Source organism: Protopterus annectens, chromosome 7.part0, assembly GCF_019279795.1.
Source record: "Protopterus annectens isolate FY-2018-M chromosome 7.part0, PAN1.0, whole genome shotgun sequence".
NCBI classification, from domain to species: domain Eukaryota; kingdom Metazoa; phylum Chordata; order Ceratodontiformes; family Protopteridae; genus Protopterus; species Protopterus annectens.
This window is the reverse complement of record NC_056739.1, coordinates 1,121,855,189-1,121,872,812: the sequence shown is the minus strand read 5'-3', so window position 1 is coordinate 1,121,872,812 and position 17,624 is coordinate 1,121,855,189.

Below are 17,624 nucleotides of genomic sequence, written 5' to 3'. Positions count from 1 at the left end.
AATGTTTGACAAACACATAGCACAAACCATATCCAAAGTCCGTAAAAAACTTGGAACCCTATACCGCTGTAAAAATTATCTAACCAAAAAAAACAAAATTACTATATCCAGAACTCACCTTCTCTCTACATTGCTTTATGGATCCCCTGTATTAACAAACCTTAACAAGACAGACCTACATTAATTGTATTGTCCATGTGTTATAATAAAATAGCTATGTTCGCAACCAATTCTAATTTCCGCTCCCACCACTGTCACTCACTAAAAAAAACTAGGTTGGCTAGAACTTTCCAACTTACTAAACTATAGCCAACTCACCATGCCTCATTACTTGCTGTACCACCCAAACAAGATTCCTGATCTCTCAGGCTTACTCAACTTTCACAATTCTGCTCACCAACTAAGATCCACAAATAAAGGCCTTCTTGAAGTAACTAAGTGTAAACACAGTGCTGCGGATCCCTCTACTCCTACACAGTTGCTAAAGTCTGGAATTCTCTTCCACCAGATATCAGATTGCAAAACAGCAGTCCCACCTTTAAAACCCAATTAAAAGCCCACCTCAATCTGATCTGACAATGTACCTGTACTGAACATGGCTAGCCCTACCACCACCATTCAGATAAATCTTCCTCTGGCACTACTAAAAGGTTAAACAAAAAAAAAACTACCAGAATGAACTGCATTATTAAATGAATGTATATAACTGTATATAGTATTGCTGTGCTTTCTTACTATACACTATATAATGTACAATTTTGTAACTTCTCATCATACTGTGTCATGATATACTGCTGTTTGCTCTTTTGCTTGTTTGCTCTATGAATTTGTACTTATCTCTGACTTTTGTATTTTTGCCATGTTATGCGGAGCTTTTGTACTTTGTATTTTTTGATTGTCACGTATATGGAACTTTTCTCCCCAGGTCTCTGCTTGATTGCCCAGTCAGACCAACCTGGTAGTCAAATATAAAATAAATAAATAAATAAAACATCTTAGAAATGCTAAAAGCGCTATCAAAGGACCTGCCCCTGAAACATTTGTACATATTTATCACAGAGCTCCCCACAAAAGAACAGGCAACTGTCCATTTTCATGTATTGTCAATCATGTGTGTGACTGCCTCTCTACCCTAGGCCAGTAATTAAGGAGACTTAGTCCTCACCACTGACACCAAGGTACACACATCTATTGGCATTTAGTAGCAATGTTACATTATGACAAGTCCCTGTACCACAGCTAGGTAGCCACTCACAGAGGTGCCCACACATACTGACTGGCATTTAGTACCAATGCTACATTATGACAAACTCCTGCACTACAGCAAGGTAGCCACTCAGAGGTGCACGTTCACTGGCTGCATACTCCTCAACTGCCCAGATTTTCACAGACTGTCCAGATTTGACTAATTTTTTGTCTGTTCCTCAAAATTTGTACTTTTCTGGATTTTTTGTGGCAAATCAATGAGGGCTGAATTCACTAAATAATGACAGGCATTTGAGTTCGACTTCATATCCTTCAGAAAACGCATAGTAACACAAGATCTTGTATTCTAGCAAAAGTTTATAAGAGCAATATTTAAAATTTGTCCCGAATTTTGGGGCTGTCCCCCATTATCTTTGGCTTTGTTCAGATTTTTTTGTGCCAAGAGATTGAGAGCTATGACTGACTGGCATTAAGTAGCAATTTTGTTATATTACAATAAGCCTCTGTACTGCATCAAGGTAGCCAGTCCCACAGAGGCAAGGGAGCCCGCAGGATTTTTTGCAGGGGGGTGCAAACTCAAACCCTGCCCACACAGCCCCACCCCCTCTGCTGCCCCCACCCACTCAGCCCCACCCCCACCCCTGCCCATGCAGCCATTCCAGTGTCCCAATACTTGGCTATTTTTCCTCATTTGTCATAGACACTGTTCAAATCTCTCAGTGTGCATACTGTTTTATGCTTTACTTCTACAATGATTACAGATATTTGGATTTCATTTACAACTTTTATTTCAAATTTTATAGCACAAACACTGATAGACATTTACTAAACCTAAACAAAGCAATAGTCTTACAATGAAAAGAGACTTAGCATTAAAACTTCTCTACCTGAACTGAAACCCACACTCACCGAAACAACATTGAAACCCGCATTCAAAGAAAATGCATCTGGCCAGTGGCAGGGTAAGTTTACTTTTGGGCTGTTTTCAAATCATAGACTCCTTGCACAAATTTTTAGAACCATGTAAAAGTTATTTTATTTACCTTCCTGACTGTATTAATTATACTATATAATAATTGAATTATATCCCTTGTATAATACAGCACCACTTGTTAGAGTGTGTTTTAAATTTATAGTTCTGAACATTTTTCCTTTAAACAATGAAACAAATCATATGAACCAATAATGACAACCTGCCCAATTCAGAACATTTCAACCATAAAGGGCCACTCTACTCAAACTTCTGTCATACAATCCACCAATATCAATCAATATGCAGAATCTTTGCAGAAGTAAAACTCATCTGAATAATTCCACATTAAAGAGATCTGAAACCAGTGAAGAGGTTGTTGCTAGAAAACAACTTTATATTTAAGTGTTTCATCTACAAATTCACTGCCTGCTGCCCTTCAAAAATAAATTGCCTTTGTTATATTAAAAAAATGGTAAGCTGGTATATTGCAATATGGAATGGATGGCAAGCTGAAAAACAAGTTAATAGTTATTAGGCATCTCATCCAAAGGAGGACATACACCCCCTTAAAATACAAATCTACGTGTTGTGGGAGTAGAAGCTACTGCCCTCTGTATCAAGATGCAAGTATGCTACCTGCTGTGCTGCTTTAAAAATTCTATACCACAATAGTGATACTATTTGCTAAACAAAACAGTTGCACATTTTAAGCAGGCTTAGCACGAACAGCAGTAAAACTCTCTTCCCTTGAAGCTCACAATTCCTTGAAAATGCACTTGAAAATAAATTCCACCTGCTAACTCTAGGGCATTTCACTCTCTTTAACACACACCTCAACTTCTAAGTGCAAGAAATCTGGACAAAGCCTAAAGTAAATAGGAGCAGATTATAAATATTGCACTCATGAACTTAGAACATTGCTAGAATAACATGATTTATGTTAGTATGCATTTTTCTAAAGGATATGACATCTAAAACTCAAATGTCTGTCATTATTTAGCAACTTCAATGCTTTTTAGGAGGAATATGGGGCAAAATCTGGACATTCTCCAAAAACCTGGACAGCTGAGGGGTATGCTTCCTCCTTCTTATACATACATACATACAGACACACATACACACCATACCTCTCAATCTGTTAACACAAGAAATCTGGACAAAGCCTGTTATAATGTTGGGGATAAAGGCCCAAAACTAAGGACACATTAGAATGTTGCTAGAATAAAAGGATTTATGTTAGAATTAAATTTTCTGAATAATATGAAGTCCGAAACTGAAATGCATGTCATTATTTATTAACAACTATATTCAGATATAGTTGGTTGTCTCAGTACTCACCATGGCTTGCATTTTCTCCTCTCTTGAAAGGCCCACTCTGCTTAACTTGTGTATTATTTCCTCAGTCACTTCACCATGGGATGCAAGGCAGCTTCATCACTAGTGTGTGCGCAAAATATAATACCTTCAATGAGTCTTGCAAGAAATCACATGCAATCATCATGGCACAAAGGTTCTACTGAAGATGCTTCCAATTTTTCTTATACACAAACACAACAGAAGCCAGAAACAGCTGTTATTCCGCAGCTAGATGCAGCAGTAGCAAAACAAATTGCAAAGAACCAAAATAAATTGGAACCAATTGTATCTACCATTATTTACTGTGCAACCCATGACATTCCTCTCTGTGGAAAAGAAGGCTCTGGTGGAAATTTGTGTTACTTGTTAGATTTTCGTATTGAAGCTGGTGACACAATACTGAAACAGCACAGTGAAACAGCTGCAGGAAATGCTTGGTACACATCCTATAGGGTGCAAAATGAGCTGTTGGCAGAATACAAACACATACTTCAAAAGGAGATTGTTTGTGCAGCAAACAGGGCAGTTGGATTTAGTGTATTGGCAGATGAAACTGCAGATATCTCAGACATTGAGCAGTTGTCATTGGGCATTTGGTTTGTTGATGATTGTATTCGAGAAGAGTTTGTGGTTTTTGTTCCCATTGATGTGAGAGATGCACAGTCTGTATCAAATGTCATTGTCAATGAATGCATAAAGTGTGATCTAGACCTGGAAAAATTACTCAGACAGGCTATGATGGCTGCTCCATAATGGCAAGCATCCAGAATGGTGATCAGGCAAAGTTTCGTGAAAAGTATCCAAAAACAGCCTTTATCCACTGCGCATCTCACAGACTAAACCTTGTAGTCAATGATCTGAATGATGTTCCTGAAATACATAGTGCTGTTGGTGTTATCAAGAAGATTATTAATTTTGTCCATGACAGTCCAAAACGACGAGCAATGGCACCAAATATACCTCTTCTGTGTGAGACATGATGGACTGAGAAATATAAATCCATTTGTGTGTTTAGTTAGAACTTTGAGAAAATATTTGACTGGATGATCTTCAGAAGAGCACTGCTGGTGAAACCAGACAAAATGCACATATGTTACTCAGCACTTGCTCTTCGTGTATGTTTCTTATTTTTCTCTTCATTATTGCAAATTACTCATCAGTTCTTGAGCCTGTTGCCCAGATGTTTCAGTCTGTTCAACTTGATATAGTAGAGGCTCAACAACACATCAACAGACTCACTGAAATATTCAAGGAGCACTGCAACCATGTTGAAGAGCACTTTAGGAATGACATTCTCAGTAAGGCAAGATCACTAGCAGATAAATTTAGTATTGAGTTAATGTTGCCAAGGATTTGCAGTCAACACACCGAGCAAACACAGTAGGCGTGGATTTTGAGAGTTATTACAGAACAAGTATTTATATTCCCTATCTTGACTCATTAGTTTCTTCACTGACGTCTTGCTTTTCCACCATTAACACTGCTCAGTTCAACTTATTTTATCTGCATCTTAAAATGATGCAAAACCTACAACGTGAAGAATTCTGAAAACGAATTGCCGTCATTAATTAACTATATCATATTGCTACTATATCTGAATGATCGCTTCTTGTCTGATGCATTGACTTTTAAGTTATAAGACAACCTAAAGAATTCAATGGGCTACTACTAACTTTGTAGTCAATATCTTGCAGATCTTCTATCAATGACGTTACTGAACAAAAACAAACAAAAACAGGTGTCAGGTATGGGATTAAAAAAAAAAAAAAACATTTTCTGATGTGTTTCAGCTACACTAATGATTAACAGTGCATCATGCTAACCTGGACAACAGCAAAAAATAAATACATAACATTAGCTGATTTTTGCTTTTGTACATGTTTATGCAAAGAAAACTTAATACTGCAGTAAGCACCATTATACCTCTCAACTGAACAGATTTTCGCAGAATGTCCAGATTTTTGCCTCATATTTTTTTGTATTCTTCCTAAAATCTGTACTTTTCTGGCAAATAGTTGAGGATTGAAGTCATTAAATAATGATAAACATTTGAGTTGAAGAGTCCACATCCTTCAGAAATTTCATGGTAATGCAAAACCTATTACTCTATCAACTTTCTAAGCTTGTAAGAGCAATATTTAAAATCTGTCCCTACTTGTTCCCCCATCATTTTAGACTTTGTCCAGATTTTTTGCTCTAAGAGGTTGAGACTGAGGTATGAATTATGGATAGGAATATATGTTTTATGCACAGTCTTCACAGTTTCCCTTAAAATGACAATGAACCTCACATGAACTTGTTTATATTCTCCTGCTTTGACAATCTGGCTAGTGTTTTTTTAGTTTTTCCTTTCTTGTTTTATCTTTCGTACATCTTCAACATTATCTCTACTAAACATACTGTATGAACAATCATATGTTACTACCTACTATACTTTTAATTGTATGTCTAAACCATTATGCTTATGTAAATATCTTATGCAATCATATATCTGCTATATTTTATAACTGTGTAAACCACAATGCTCACGTAAATATCTTATGTATAGTATGTTAGCAATTGTTCTGGAGCTTTTCTCCCTGGGCCTCTGCTGAAAATGGACAGCTTTGTCCAGTCGGACCTCCCCGGTAAACAAATGTAAAAAAAAAAAAAAAAATCTGACCTTTATGTGGATTCAAAAAAAAAGAAAAGTACATCATATAAAAGAAACCAAACAATGGCTCTCTGTGAATTTATTATACTATTCTGTAACTGAATGCACATTACTTAATGTTAACTGATAAAACAATTAAATAAAAATACAGTATGACAGGGGAAGAAGATAATGGTTTATGATTTGTAAACTGCTCATAACTTGTCACAATCCTTGAAGTGTATAAAACACCTCTTTCTAACCTTTAGAGTCTGGAAAACAGCTTTTCTCGATAAGCAGCAATAAAGACTCCAGCATATAATAAAAATGCATACACACCAGAACATAACAGTTAAACATACTGTGCATGTCTCTCTGCATATCTGTAAATTAGTAAGCCATGTCTTTTTAAACCTGTAGTAAATGTTATGTTCTCCATGATAACGTTATATATGTAGTTCTTTGCATACTCTCACCTTAGTAAACATCCTGTAGAGACAAGAGCACGGTCTCTTTGGGAGTTACTTTGCAATATCAAAACTACTTGCAGAAGACAATGTTAATCCATCCTGAATGCGACCAATACAACACTTCATTAAAATATCTATTAATCTACTAAGAAAACAGATTTCTGCCTCAAAGTAAGAAGTAATTAAAAACAGGTAATAACAACAACTCATCCCCCTCTTTGGTCTGATGTCCTGTGATTTGTAATGCTAGCCACTCTCCAAAAAATATTTGTTTGGGACTTCCTTATCAATTAAGGTAGATCACCAGCAAAAATCAGCACTCCTTGAAGATGTGACAACAACGCAAACAGCACAACATAATTCTCCTGATAAGTACTACAAAAATATTCTATTTGCCACTTCCTATTTAACCAACTGCATATGGGCAGAAGCTGGAACACAGAGGTGAAGCAATCAATACCTTTATTTGGCCAAGATGGGTTTTACAATGCACTTACTGGAGCTTCACCTTCAACAGGGTCAGGCAACAACTACTAAATAAACAAAACCCTGTTTAATAAAATAAACAGATCTAACATCACCACATTTCATATTTTGAAAGTTTACTATTACAAATACTAACCCATCTCTAAACTTGAGTGCAGCGTGGTATTCTAATAAAATAAAATCTAAAATATATTTATTCAGAAAGAGTAACAAATTATAAAACTTAACCAGCAGCCAATGTCTTGTCACATCAGGACAAAGTCCAATAAAAAGTGTTCCAAATTTCAAACCAAATTATTTATACGTAGCACAATTGAAGTTACAGAAACTCCCAATCCCACAGTGTCTGAAAACTTTTGAACTTAGGGTGCATACATACTTTAAATAAAAATACTAATAACTACATGTAAACATTTGAAATATGCACAGATAGAAAACAGTAGCACAACTCAATCTGGTGCAGGCTTGTATTTCAGCAGACCGCAAAAAGTTCAGGTGTACATCATAACACTCCAGCTGGAACTAATTGTTAACAGTTGCTGTGGTATAGCTCTCTAACAAGGGGTGGACACAGGAGCAGAGCAGAAGTACTACATACTACAGAAATAATGGGTGACGTCTGACAGGCCAACATTAATTCAGACAGCAGTTATACCTTCGGGAAGGCCACTACCAGGCAGGCAATAGTTAACATGGATGCAGATGCCAGTCTATCCCTAATGGGTGATAGCAGCCCCATAAAAAAAAAGTAAAACTGACAGTATCGTTCTCTCACAACATGCAACAAAAATGTGCAACAGGCAACTAGGACACAACTATGTTCTAGTGTCAATTGTTAAAACATATACATTTACACAATTACAATAGTTTATATACATTTCTATTCTAAGCTGGCAGGGCATGCTGTGTTACATTTTTGCCCAGTACTTTACACCTTAACACACACACTTCTGTATGAATCATATCAATATTCACAAATGACATAAAATTATTTACAAAATTCCAGATATCTGGGCTGTCAGTATTTCCTTTTGTAACAGCATATTTTCCCCTTTGTCCAATTTTATGCAAACTGAGTTAGTATACATAACAGATTTACATCAGGGTGTGGGGGAGGGGTTCCTCTTCAAACTACTTATGTATTCTGTTTGCCATTTTTTATAGACATTATTTTGGAGAACAATTTTGATATTGTCAGATGTTTCAGTTACTGCATTTCTGCAATGTTTTTTGTTTGTGGAGCTTTTTTTTTTAAACAGGCTTTCACCAAAAATTGATGACAAATCTGGGCATTCTGCAATAACCTATACAATTGAGAGTATGGCCAAGTTTTGAACCCCCAACTGTAGATGTGAATGTCACGGAAAGAGTGCATGACTGTGCAAAACACTGTGTGCTCACAGAAGCAGTTAAGTTCCTCCTCATCGTCATTCAAGTTCAAGGGGTGGGTGAATAGGACAGAAAGAACCAAAGCTCTGTTCAACCTGGATTCTAGTACTACATTGGTTATTGTGCTGTGGGAAGCTGCAGAAATTTAGACAGACTTCCACACATTTCTAGTTGGTGTATAGTTTCATTGTGCTTACTGATTTGCATCCTTTCCTTATGGGTCACGCTGCTCAACACCCAGTGACAAATCCTACTGCCGCATACTTTGGTTCTTAACTTCATACTGCATAGACAGCTCTAATGGTCCAGCAATAATTCTTGTGTTCTTTGGGCCTTTTCCATTGTGCTGGAGGTTTCTTACAACTGTGTAAAATGTATAGTACTATCAGTTTTAGAAACTATGTTATTCTTAAAGTGTGAAACATAACAGTAATTAGACCAAGTACAAAATTCAAATTGTGTTAATGACCCCTCACTATGGGTGAAACTAAATTTTTGGGATGGGTACAAAGCCATTATACAAAATGGTTACAGTTATTAGAAGACTGACTTTCACTGGCAGATTCAATATCTTAAATTGCAAATTGTTTTTTACAGATGCTAGAGGAGAAAAATTTAACTTTTAAAGCTGACATTAAGAATTAGGGTTCTTATTAAACCCACAATATGCTGGTAGAAGAGACAGAGGGCTGTGTTTTATACTTGGTCATGATAAAGCAGTAAAATGAGTCAATATATTACACAAATGATTCCAATATTATGGAATAGGCTGACTGAAAAAGGTAAATACTCCACATCTATAAATATGTTCAAAACTTAGAATAACCATGAGGGTGACAAGAATACACTTCAAAATTAAAAACATCTACATTACTTAAGGTCCAACGGGCCACTTGCAAAGTACAGTGAACTATGACTACATATGTCAACATTGCTGTCACTGACCGCATCCTCTTCTTCCTGCTGACGGGTCTGCAACGATGTATCCCCGTGTAGTTGCAGTAACAGATGCCTCCTTTTACATGCTCTTACTTATGATGTGGTGATTTTTCTTTTACCACAGATATACCTCAGTGGGCAGTACTCTATATTTATAGAGCAGCTCCAGTCACTTTTTTTTTGTAATTCAACACGTTTCTATGCCATAACATGAAATCAGCCCTAAGATTTTCTATATTAGGCTGAATGTACCTTCTTTGATTTTGCCCAAAAAATATAAAAAATAGTGTGAGGGTGTGAGTCCTTAATTAGTGCTGGGAATTACAATTATACATTTCTTATTCTTCAGAAAATGAATGCAAATAGTGTTTAAAAGGTCTCAATGATATAGAGCCTCTTTGTCAATGGTTACTCTAGTCCCCTAGTTAGTTAGTAGTTCCCTCATGCTGGAGATAACAGTTGAGAGCTATTGCTTGCCCACAAGAGATTCATTAAAAGGAAAGTTAGTTGTGAATCACAGGCTGTAAGTGTGACACAGCTGTTATTACTGCAACTCCTTGTTATAATAGTTTGTTCTCTGTACTTTTTTTGTGCCTTTTAAGTTGTAAAATTGAAGTCACATCAACTTAATTTCAAAGCAATGCAGTAAGACATCTAGCTGTCACTTTGAAACTTTAATCCTAATGGCTATGTAATTCCTCACAGAATTATTTTAACCAATTGTTATTATAGAAAAAAAGCATTAAAATAAAGTGTTCACATGACCAGTGAAATAACAAGAAAGACTCATTTTTCCATCATCATAGCACTGGCAGCTTTCTGCAATTTATGTTGATAGTAACTGCTTTATTATACTTTCATTTCAGTGAATGCTTTGTTATATTAGCTAAACAAAATTGGAAGATTCTTCATTGAATTGCTGATCTAGGGAAAAAGAAACACAGTAGAAAGGATATAAAAAGAAGCCTGCATAATGGGATGGTAATAAATGTTGTCTACCAAGAAATATTAAACTCTGAATTAAAATGGATGCCCTGTGGCATACACTGAACTTACAATATTGCTTATTTTAAGAAAATCAATCTTGATAGCTTTGCTAGAATTAGGCATGCTACTACTTCCTATATACAGGATTAGTATTATAGGGTGCATCTTTTCCGTAAAGCAAATGAGCATTTAATTGATATGGTACCTGGGTTTCATGGCAGATTGGATGCAAGCTGTTAAACATGACACCTTGTACAAATTAACACGAAATAAATTGAACTATGGGATTATTAACTCAAAAGAAAAAAAAATGTATTTGGCAAGACCCAACAGTTTTAAAAATGATATCTAGACTTAGGAAGGTATATCACAACTTTTCTTCACCACTCACCAGGTTGTAGATTTACCTGGGGTGTTGTGGGGAACTGGTTGCATATGCTTTGGGATTGTTGTTTATTTTATGGTTTTTCAAAAGTTGTTGCAAAATATATGCTATCAAATCTGGCTAAATCTGACTCCAATTACTAGGTCTTAGCTTTGTTGTTGGATTAACCATACTTAATGTCCTTGAATCTGCCTTCCAGTAGTTTGTTGATATTGTTGCTAGCAATAACAAAAAAAAAAAAAAAAATGCATTGCCAAAATGTGGAAACCTAACACTATTAATTTCTAATGCCTCTGTCTGTAATATCATGTGGCATAACACACCTACCTTTCACTTCTACATTCATCGGCGCAGTCCGAACGTCCTCTTGAATTCAAATCTCCAGTAGGCGCGAAAGAAAAGGATGTAAACCATCAGTCGCACACAGACACAGAAGACGAAAACAGGTTGCAAACACCTGTTGCGTCTGTGCGACTGGACGTGATGCAAAGGGCATTCTTAAAGAGGAACGCCCTTTAAAAAAAACTTTTTTTATTTAAATGAATTTCTCGGCCAGCTGGTTCCAGGGGGGTGCAAGTGCACCCCCTTGCACCTGCCTGTGGGCACCCTTGCACAGCGGTACACAAAGACACCCACACTGACTCCCACACACAACACAGACACACAAGACAAATACAGCTGTAACATTTTCACAGATCCTAACCATGCTCCCAATCTCTCAACAAAATAACTACAGACAAAGCAAAAAATCATAGAACAAAGTCACAGCAGCAGGGATAGTTATAAACATTGCCAGTGTACACAGGGCTAGCATAACAGGGTTTGTATTAGTATACATTAAACATCCATACATTCTGCAACATTCTCACAGCTGCTAATTCCCCCTCCCAATAATAGACATTTTAAACAATATACTTTTAAATTAACAAAAATGGTAGAACATATTTTGCATTAGCATGCATTGTGTGAACCAATATTTTTGATAAGGAACAGAACAAAAATACCAGGCAAACATCTACTTGTGCATAAGCATGCATTAAGACACAAGTACATTCTGTAGAATGCTCACAGCCTCTAACCCCTAATGTCTGGATAAAGTGAAAAAAATAAAAACAAGACAAAAGCATAACAGTAACAAGTTTTACTATCAAAATTTTGCACTTGACAAGTGCAAGTGTTCATGTTTCCAACCCGAAATGTCAGAAATCAAATAAGTGAGCATGCACATAACCAAACAAGGTATTTAAGGAAAGTTGGCAACTCAGGAATGTCAACTTTACCAAAAATACCACACTTCTGGTCATGACCTACAAATGTTTTGCAGGGGGGCAAGCCCCCTGCACCCCCATGTGGAGGGCTATGCCCCCACACCTCCTGCTACTTATATATACAAACTCCGAGATCACACTACAGTGAGGGAAAAGGTACATTTCCCAACCCCCGCTATAGTGCGATCTGCATTCAAAATGTTGAATCCACAACAGTAACTGCTAGTGTGCATTCGCTGTTGTGACTTCAGCATTTTTTTTTTTTTTTTTTGCTCAATTGAAATGCTGAATGCATGCTTTCGGGATTACATGTTCGCACATTGCAGGTGCGAGATTTTGATAGTAATCCCATTAACAACATATTTATACCTTGTGTGACCTCAGTTTTATGAAAGAAACAAAAAACAAACAAACATTTAAAAACTGTGCAACATTCTCACAGCTTCCAACCTCACCCCCAACCTCTCAACACAATAACTACAGACAAAGCAAAACATTATCATAAATCAAAGTCATACCATCAGGAATAGTTATAAACATTATTGGTATACACAGTACTATCATAACACAGTTTGTATTAGTTACATTAAACAAGCTATACATTCTACAACATTCTCACAACTGCTAACCCCCCCCCCCCAATATTAGGCATTTTAAAAGATGTACTTATGAAACAATTAAAATGGTAGAACATACTTTGCAGTAGCACACATTGCATGAACCCACATTTTTGATGAGAAACATTCCAAAAACACAAGGCAAATATCTAATTGTGTATTAGCATGCATCAAGACAGCAGCACATTCTGTAGAATGCTCACAGCTCTTAACCCCCAATGTCTCAGCACAATAATTCTGGATGAAGTGGAAAAATAAAAACAAGACAATGGCGTAACATTAACAACGTGTTTATACATTGCATGGCCTCAGTTTAAGAAAATACCAGGCAAACACTGTGCAACATTCTCACAGCCCCCAACGATGCTCCCCAACTCTCAACACAATAACTACAGACAAAACAAAAAGCATCATAAAACAAAGTCGCAGCATCAGGTATAGTTATAGACATTACTTGTACACAGTACTAGCATAACAGGGTTTGCATTAGTATACATTAAAACATCTATGCATTCTACAACATTCTCACAGCTGCTACACCCTCCCAAACCTCTCAACACAATAATTCAGGACAAAGCAAAAAGTTATAAAACAAAGCTGTAGCATCAGGGATAGTTGAAACATTACTGGTATACACAATAAATACGAGCTTAACAGGGTTTGTACTGGCATACATTAAAACAACATATGTACATTCTGTTGCATTCTCATGGCTACTATCCCCAACTTCAAATCTTTCAGCAGAATTATAGACAAAACAAAATTATATACAAAACAAAAATAAATTATTCTTATGCAAGCCTGACTAAAAAGACTATATCAAATCTGGACATTAATTATTACAGACAAACCTCCCTTTCTCAATCTCTGCGCAGAAGAATTCTGAACAAAAATAATATAAAACTGTTACAACCACAGCCCCTCACCCCCCATTCCTCTTAGCACAAGAGCTCTGCCCCAAAAAGTAAAGCAATCATCTCCCTAGGTTACCTCACCCCCCCACAAAAAAAAAGTTTAAAAAAAACCCAAAACTTACCTTTTATGCAGTTGATAAAAGGTTGCTACTAATTCTATAAAAGGCTGCTGCTAATCCTCTGTTCCCTCTTCATGACTGTAGACAGACCTGCTGCTTACTTCTCCTCCACAAAGCTCAGACCCGCTCAGTCCTTTTAAATTGCCCTTAAAAGGACAGTTGTTCAGACCTTTTAGAAACTGCCCTTACAAGGACAGTTAAAAATAGCTTGGCTTGTCCAATGACCATGATCACTCCTGGAAAGCTTGAATCTGCTGTCTGTCCAACCCACTCCCAACTAGAAGTCTCATGTGCTCACAAACAACCATTTATCACCCTAGATATGCACCCTACATACCCAGTCATAGGTGTGAGAAGTAGAGGTATACCACAAGGTCCCATTGGAGACAATAAAAGAAGTCACCATGGGTTACGTATCAATTCTAATCTGTACAGAAAAGGGGGAATTAGTTCAGGAGTCTTTCCAGAAGACCACAAATGTGAATGGAAATAATATGAAAACAAAAATGGTATGGAAAACAATAGCAGACAGTGCCACAAGTTTTTTATAATCAAATCCTACTTTTTTCATAAAAGTGTAGTTTTCTGGCAAATTAGTGGCAAATAGTTAAAGACTAAAGTTAGACAATAATGACAGACATTTCAGTTTCAGACTTCATACCCTTCAAAAATTCTGTCTAATGCACAACCTGTTATTCTATCAACTTTCTAAGTTTGTAAGAACAATATATAAAATTTGTCCCTATTTTGGGGCCGTTGTCCCACTTTTATTTATGGCTTTGTCCAGATTTTTTACTCTAAGAGGTTGAGAGGTATGGCTGCCACAAGTACCAAGCTACAGTCATAACTCAGTAAGACTTTTTAAAGCAAATCTCATTGCTTCCTTGTTAAAAAAAAAGAAAGACAACTTGCTTGTCTGAATGCTGCAGCCAATCAGATCCTTTGCTTCACTGAAGCAGACTGGATTGAGTGCAGCTTACTGACAAATAAAAAAAAAAAACAGAAAAAAGTTTGCAATAGCTAGGTGACGAGGAATATACAGACAATAACGGAATGCCGCAGATGCAAATTTTGTAAGTATGCTGTATCACGTTTTTATTTTTTTTACAAGTTGAACTAAAAGAGGAGATGGAGAAATCCATGGCTGCTGCATGGGGGCCCTCATTTGCAGGGAGATAATCAGGGAACCCCTGCCACTGCGGGTTCCACAGGTACCTAACACCGGCTGTGATTGCGCCTGTCTGTGTGTTTCATAGATGCTAATTACAGCATAAGCAACTGAATAGCGTGCTAATCAACCAATCCAACATGGTGGAGCTATTCAACAAGCTATAAAGTATCCAGGTAAACTCTATTCTGTTTTTTCCTGCAGATGTCAAAACATTTGGAGTAAAGTCACGGAAAGTCTATACAGACAGAATGTTAGGGGCTGCTGTTACTTTAATCCATTTGTATGTGCTAGAGGCAGAAGCCAATGCTGCTGCTGCTGCCAATAGGCCTAGGCTAAGAAGGAGAAGAGTTTTCAGGGCATGTTTAAATTATCACAACCTACATGATGTGAAAATTGTAAAGGGCTACTAGGTGGACAGGAACACACTGCAGGAACTCTGCGATCTCTGCCACCCTCAACTCAGAGCCAGAGCCAACTGACGGGAACCCATCCCAGTGGAAACTAAGGTATGTGTAGCCCTTAGAATCTTAGCTATAGGTACCTTTCAGAGACCAACAGGGGGCAGGCTGGAGGTGTCACAGCATCAGCATCCGGGATCCTCCACTAATTCCTAGATGCTAAACTCCAACATGCCAAAGAGCACATATATTTTCCCCATATCTCTGAGGAGAGGGCCATAAATATGCAATAGTGTTACTGGGTAGTGCACTACTTTGAGGTACTGGGTGCCATAGATTGCACTCATGTAGAAATTAAGGCACCACCTGGGAAACAGGGTAGGGTCTATGTTAGCAGAAAGAGCTACCACTCTATCAACTGCCAAGTCATGTGTAATGCCAAGGGAATTGTCTTGAACATGTGTGCTAGCAACCCTGGCAGTTACCATGACTCACATATCTGGCACACCTCCCAACTGTACCAGATGTTTGCTAGGGGGGATATCCCACAGGGTCCTTTACTGGGGGATGCAGGCTATACATTGGAACAGTAGCTGATGAAACCCATCAGAAATGCACCCACACTCACAGAAGAACACCATAATGTGGCACACGCTCAAACCATAAATGTCATAGAATGTGTGTTTGGGTTGCTGAAGTCACAGTTCTGGTGCTTCGATACATCTGGGGGAGCCCTGCAGTACAATCCATTGACATGTACAGAAAACTTCACAGTAAGTGCCAAGCTACACAACATAATCCTGAGGAAGCAGCTGCAGCAGGATCAGCAAGGGGAAGCGGCACACATCCCACCACCAATGGCAAGGTCACCACAGTCACAGGCAGATGAGAAGTCAAAGGAGGAACCACCTCTGTGGGTGTAGACAGACAAAGGCATGCTCTGTATGCCCTTGCATTGGCTAAGAGACAATGCATAGCACACTCACTCACCACCTAGGGCCTAAAACCTTCCTTCTGTTCATATACATATATCAACATTGATGCCAGGCAACTCACACAACCTTTACCTCCCCATGTATTGGCTGTGTACTGCTTGCATCAGACAGAGTCATCTCTGAAGTAACACTCTGGCAACTGCGGCATTTACAAGGTAAGCCCTGAACCTGGGGTGTATTATTTAATAATAATATCCTCGTATTTCATCACTTGGTACAGTAAGCAAGTAAAAGGTGAGAGATCTGTATAGAAATTACCTTAACATGTGACACCAGAGACTTATTTGACTTATATGTGTCCATTATTAAGTAGTAGGCCTCAGGCATCAAATACTCACACAGTCATACCTCTCAAAAGTACTGATGATCACTTCATGCCCTCAGTTTAGCACCATACATTTGTACCGGAAAATCATTAAAGAGAGGATTAAAAAGTAATGATACACATTGCAGTTTCTGACTTCACAACCCTCACAAGATCAAACAAAAGGCAGGATACAAAACAAGGAGAGTAACAAGAGCAACATATCCTTGTTTGTGCCATAACAGTAACTCACCTTTGTCCCCCCTCAAAAAAACAGTGTACCTTTGTATGTGCCATAACAGTAACTCAGCTTTGTCCCCCCTCAAAAGAACAGTGTACCTTTGTATGTGCCATAACAGTAACTCACCTTTGCCCCCCTCAAAAGAGCATTCTGTGCTTGTTCGTGCCATCCAAACTGCCCTTCAGTTGTTGGCAACTGCATATCATATTATTCCCGGTCAATATCCTCACACATTTTAAGGCCGATGATATAGAATGGCTTACATACTGCATGTGTGAGAGTATTGGTCAGATAACTGATGAATGACCAAGAAACATAGAAAGGTAAGACAGAGCTGTATATTTTCAAGCAATAATCATAACAGGTTGTGTGATCACTAAGTGCACTATGTCCAAATATCATAAATTTAGCAAATGTACAAATAACAGTTTATGGTTTGATATCAGTGTACATTCTGTTGCAGTTGGGTTATGTGAAGAATGACTTTGGTTCTTTGCTGCAAAGCTGTTTGTGTGACAAAGAGGGATAAGGCACCCATCCTGTTTTCTGAAAGTGCATTGGAGTGAGAGTTGAAATCCAGACCAGTATAGAAATAGACATTTATGCTGTGTATGTCCTAAATTGCTTTTCCTCATTTCAAGTATTTCTCCCTTTTTTTACTGGATAAGTAGACCGCCCAGAAAGTAGACAGCCAAAAATAGAAACCAGATACATTCAATCAATGCTATCACCTGTGGCAGCAAGTATAAGTTCAGGGCTGGAATACAGATGGTC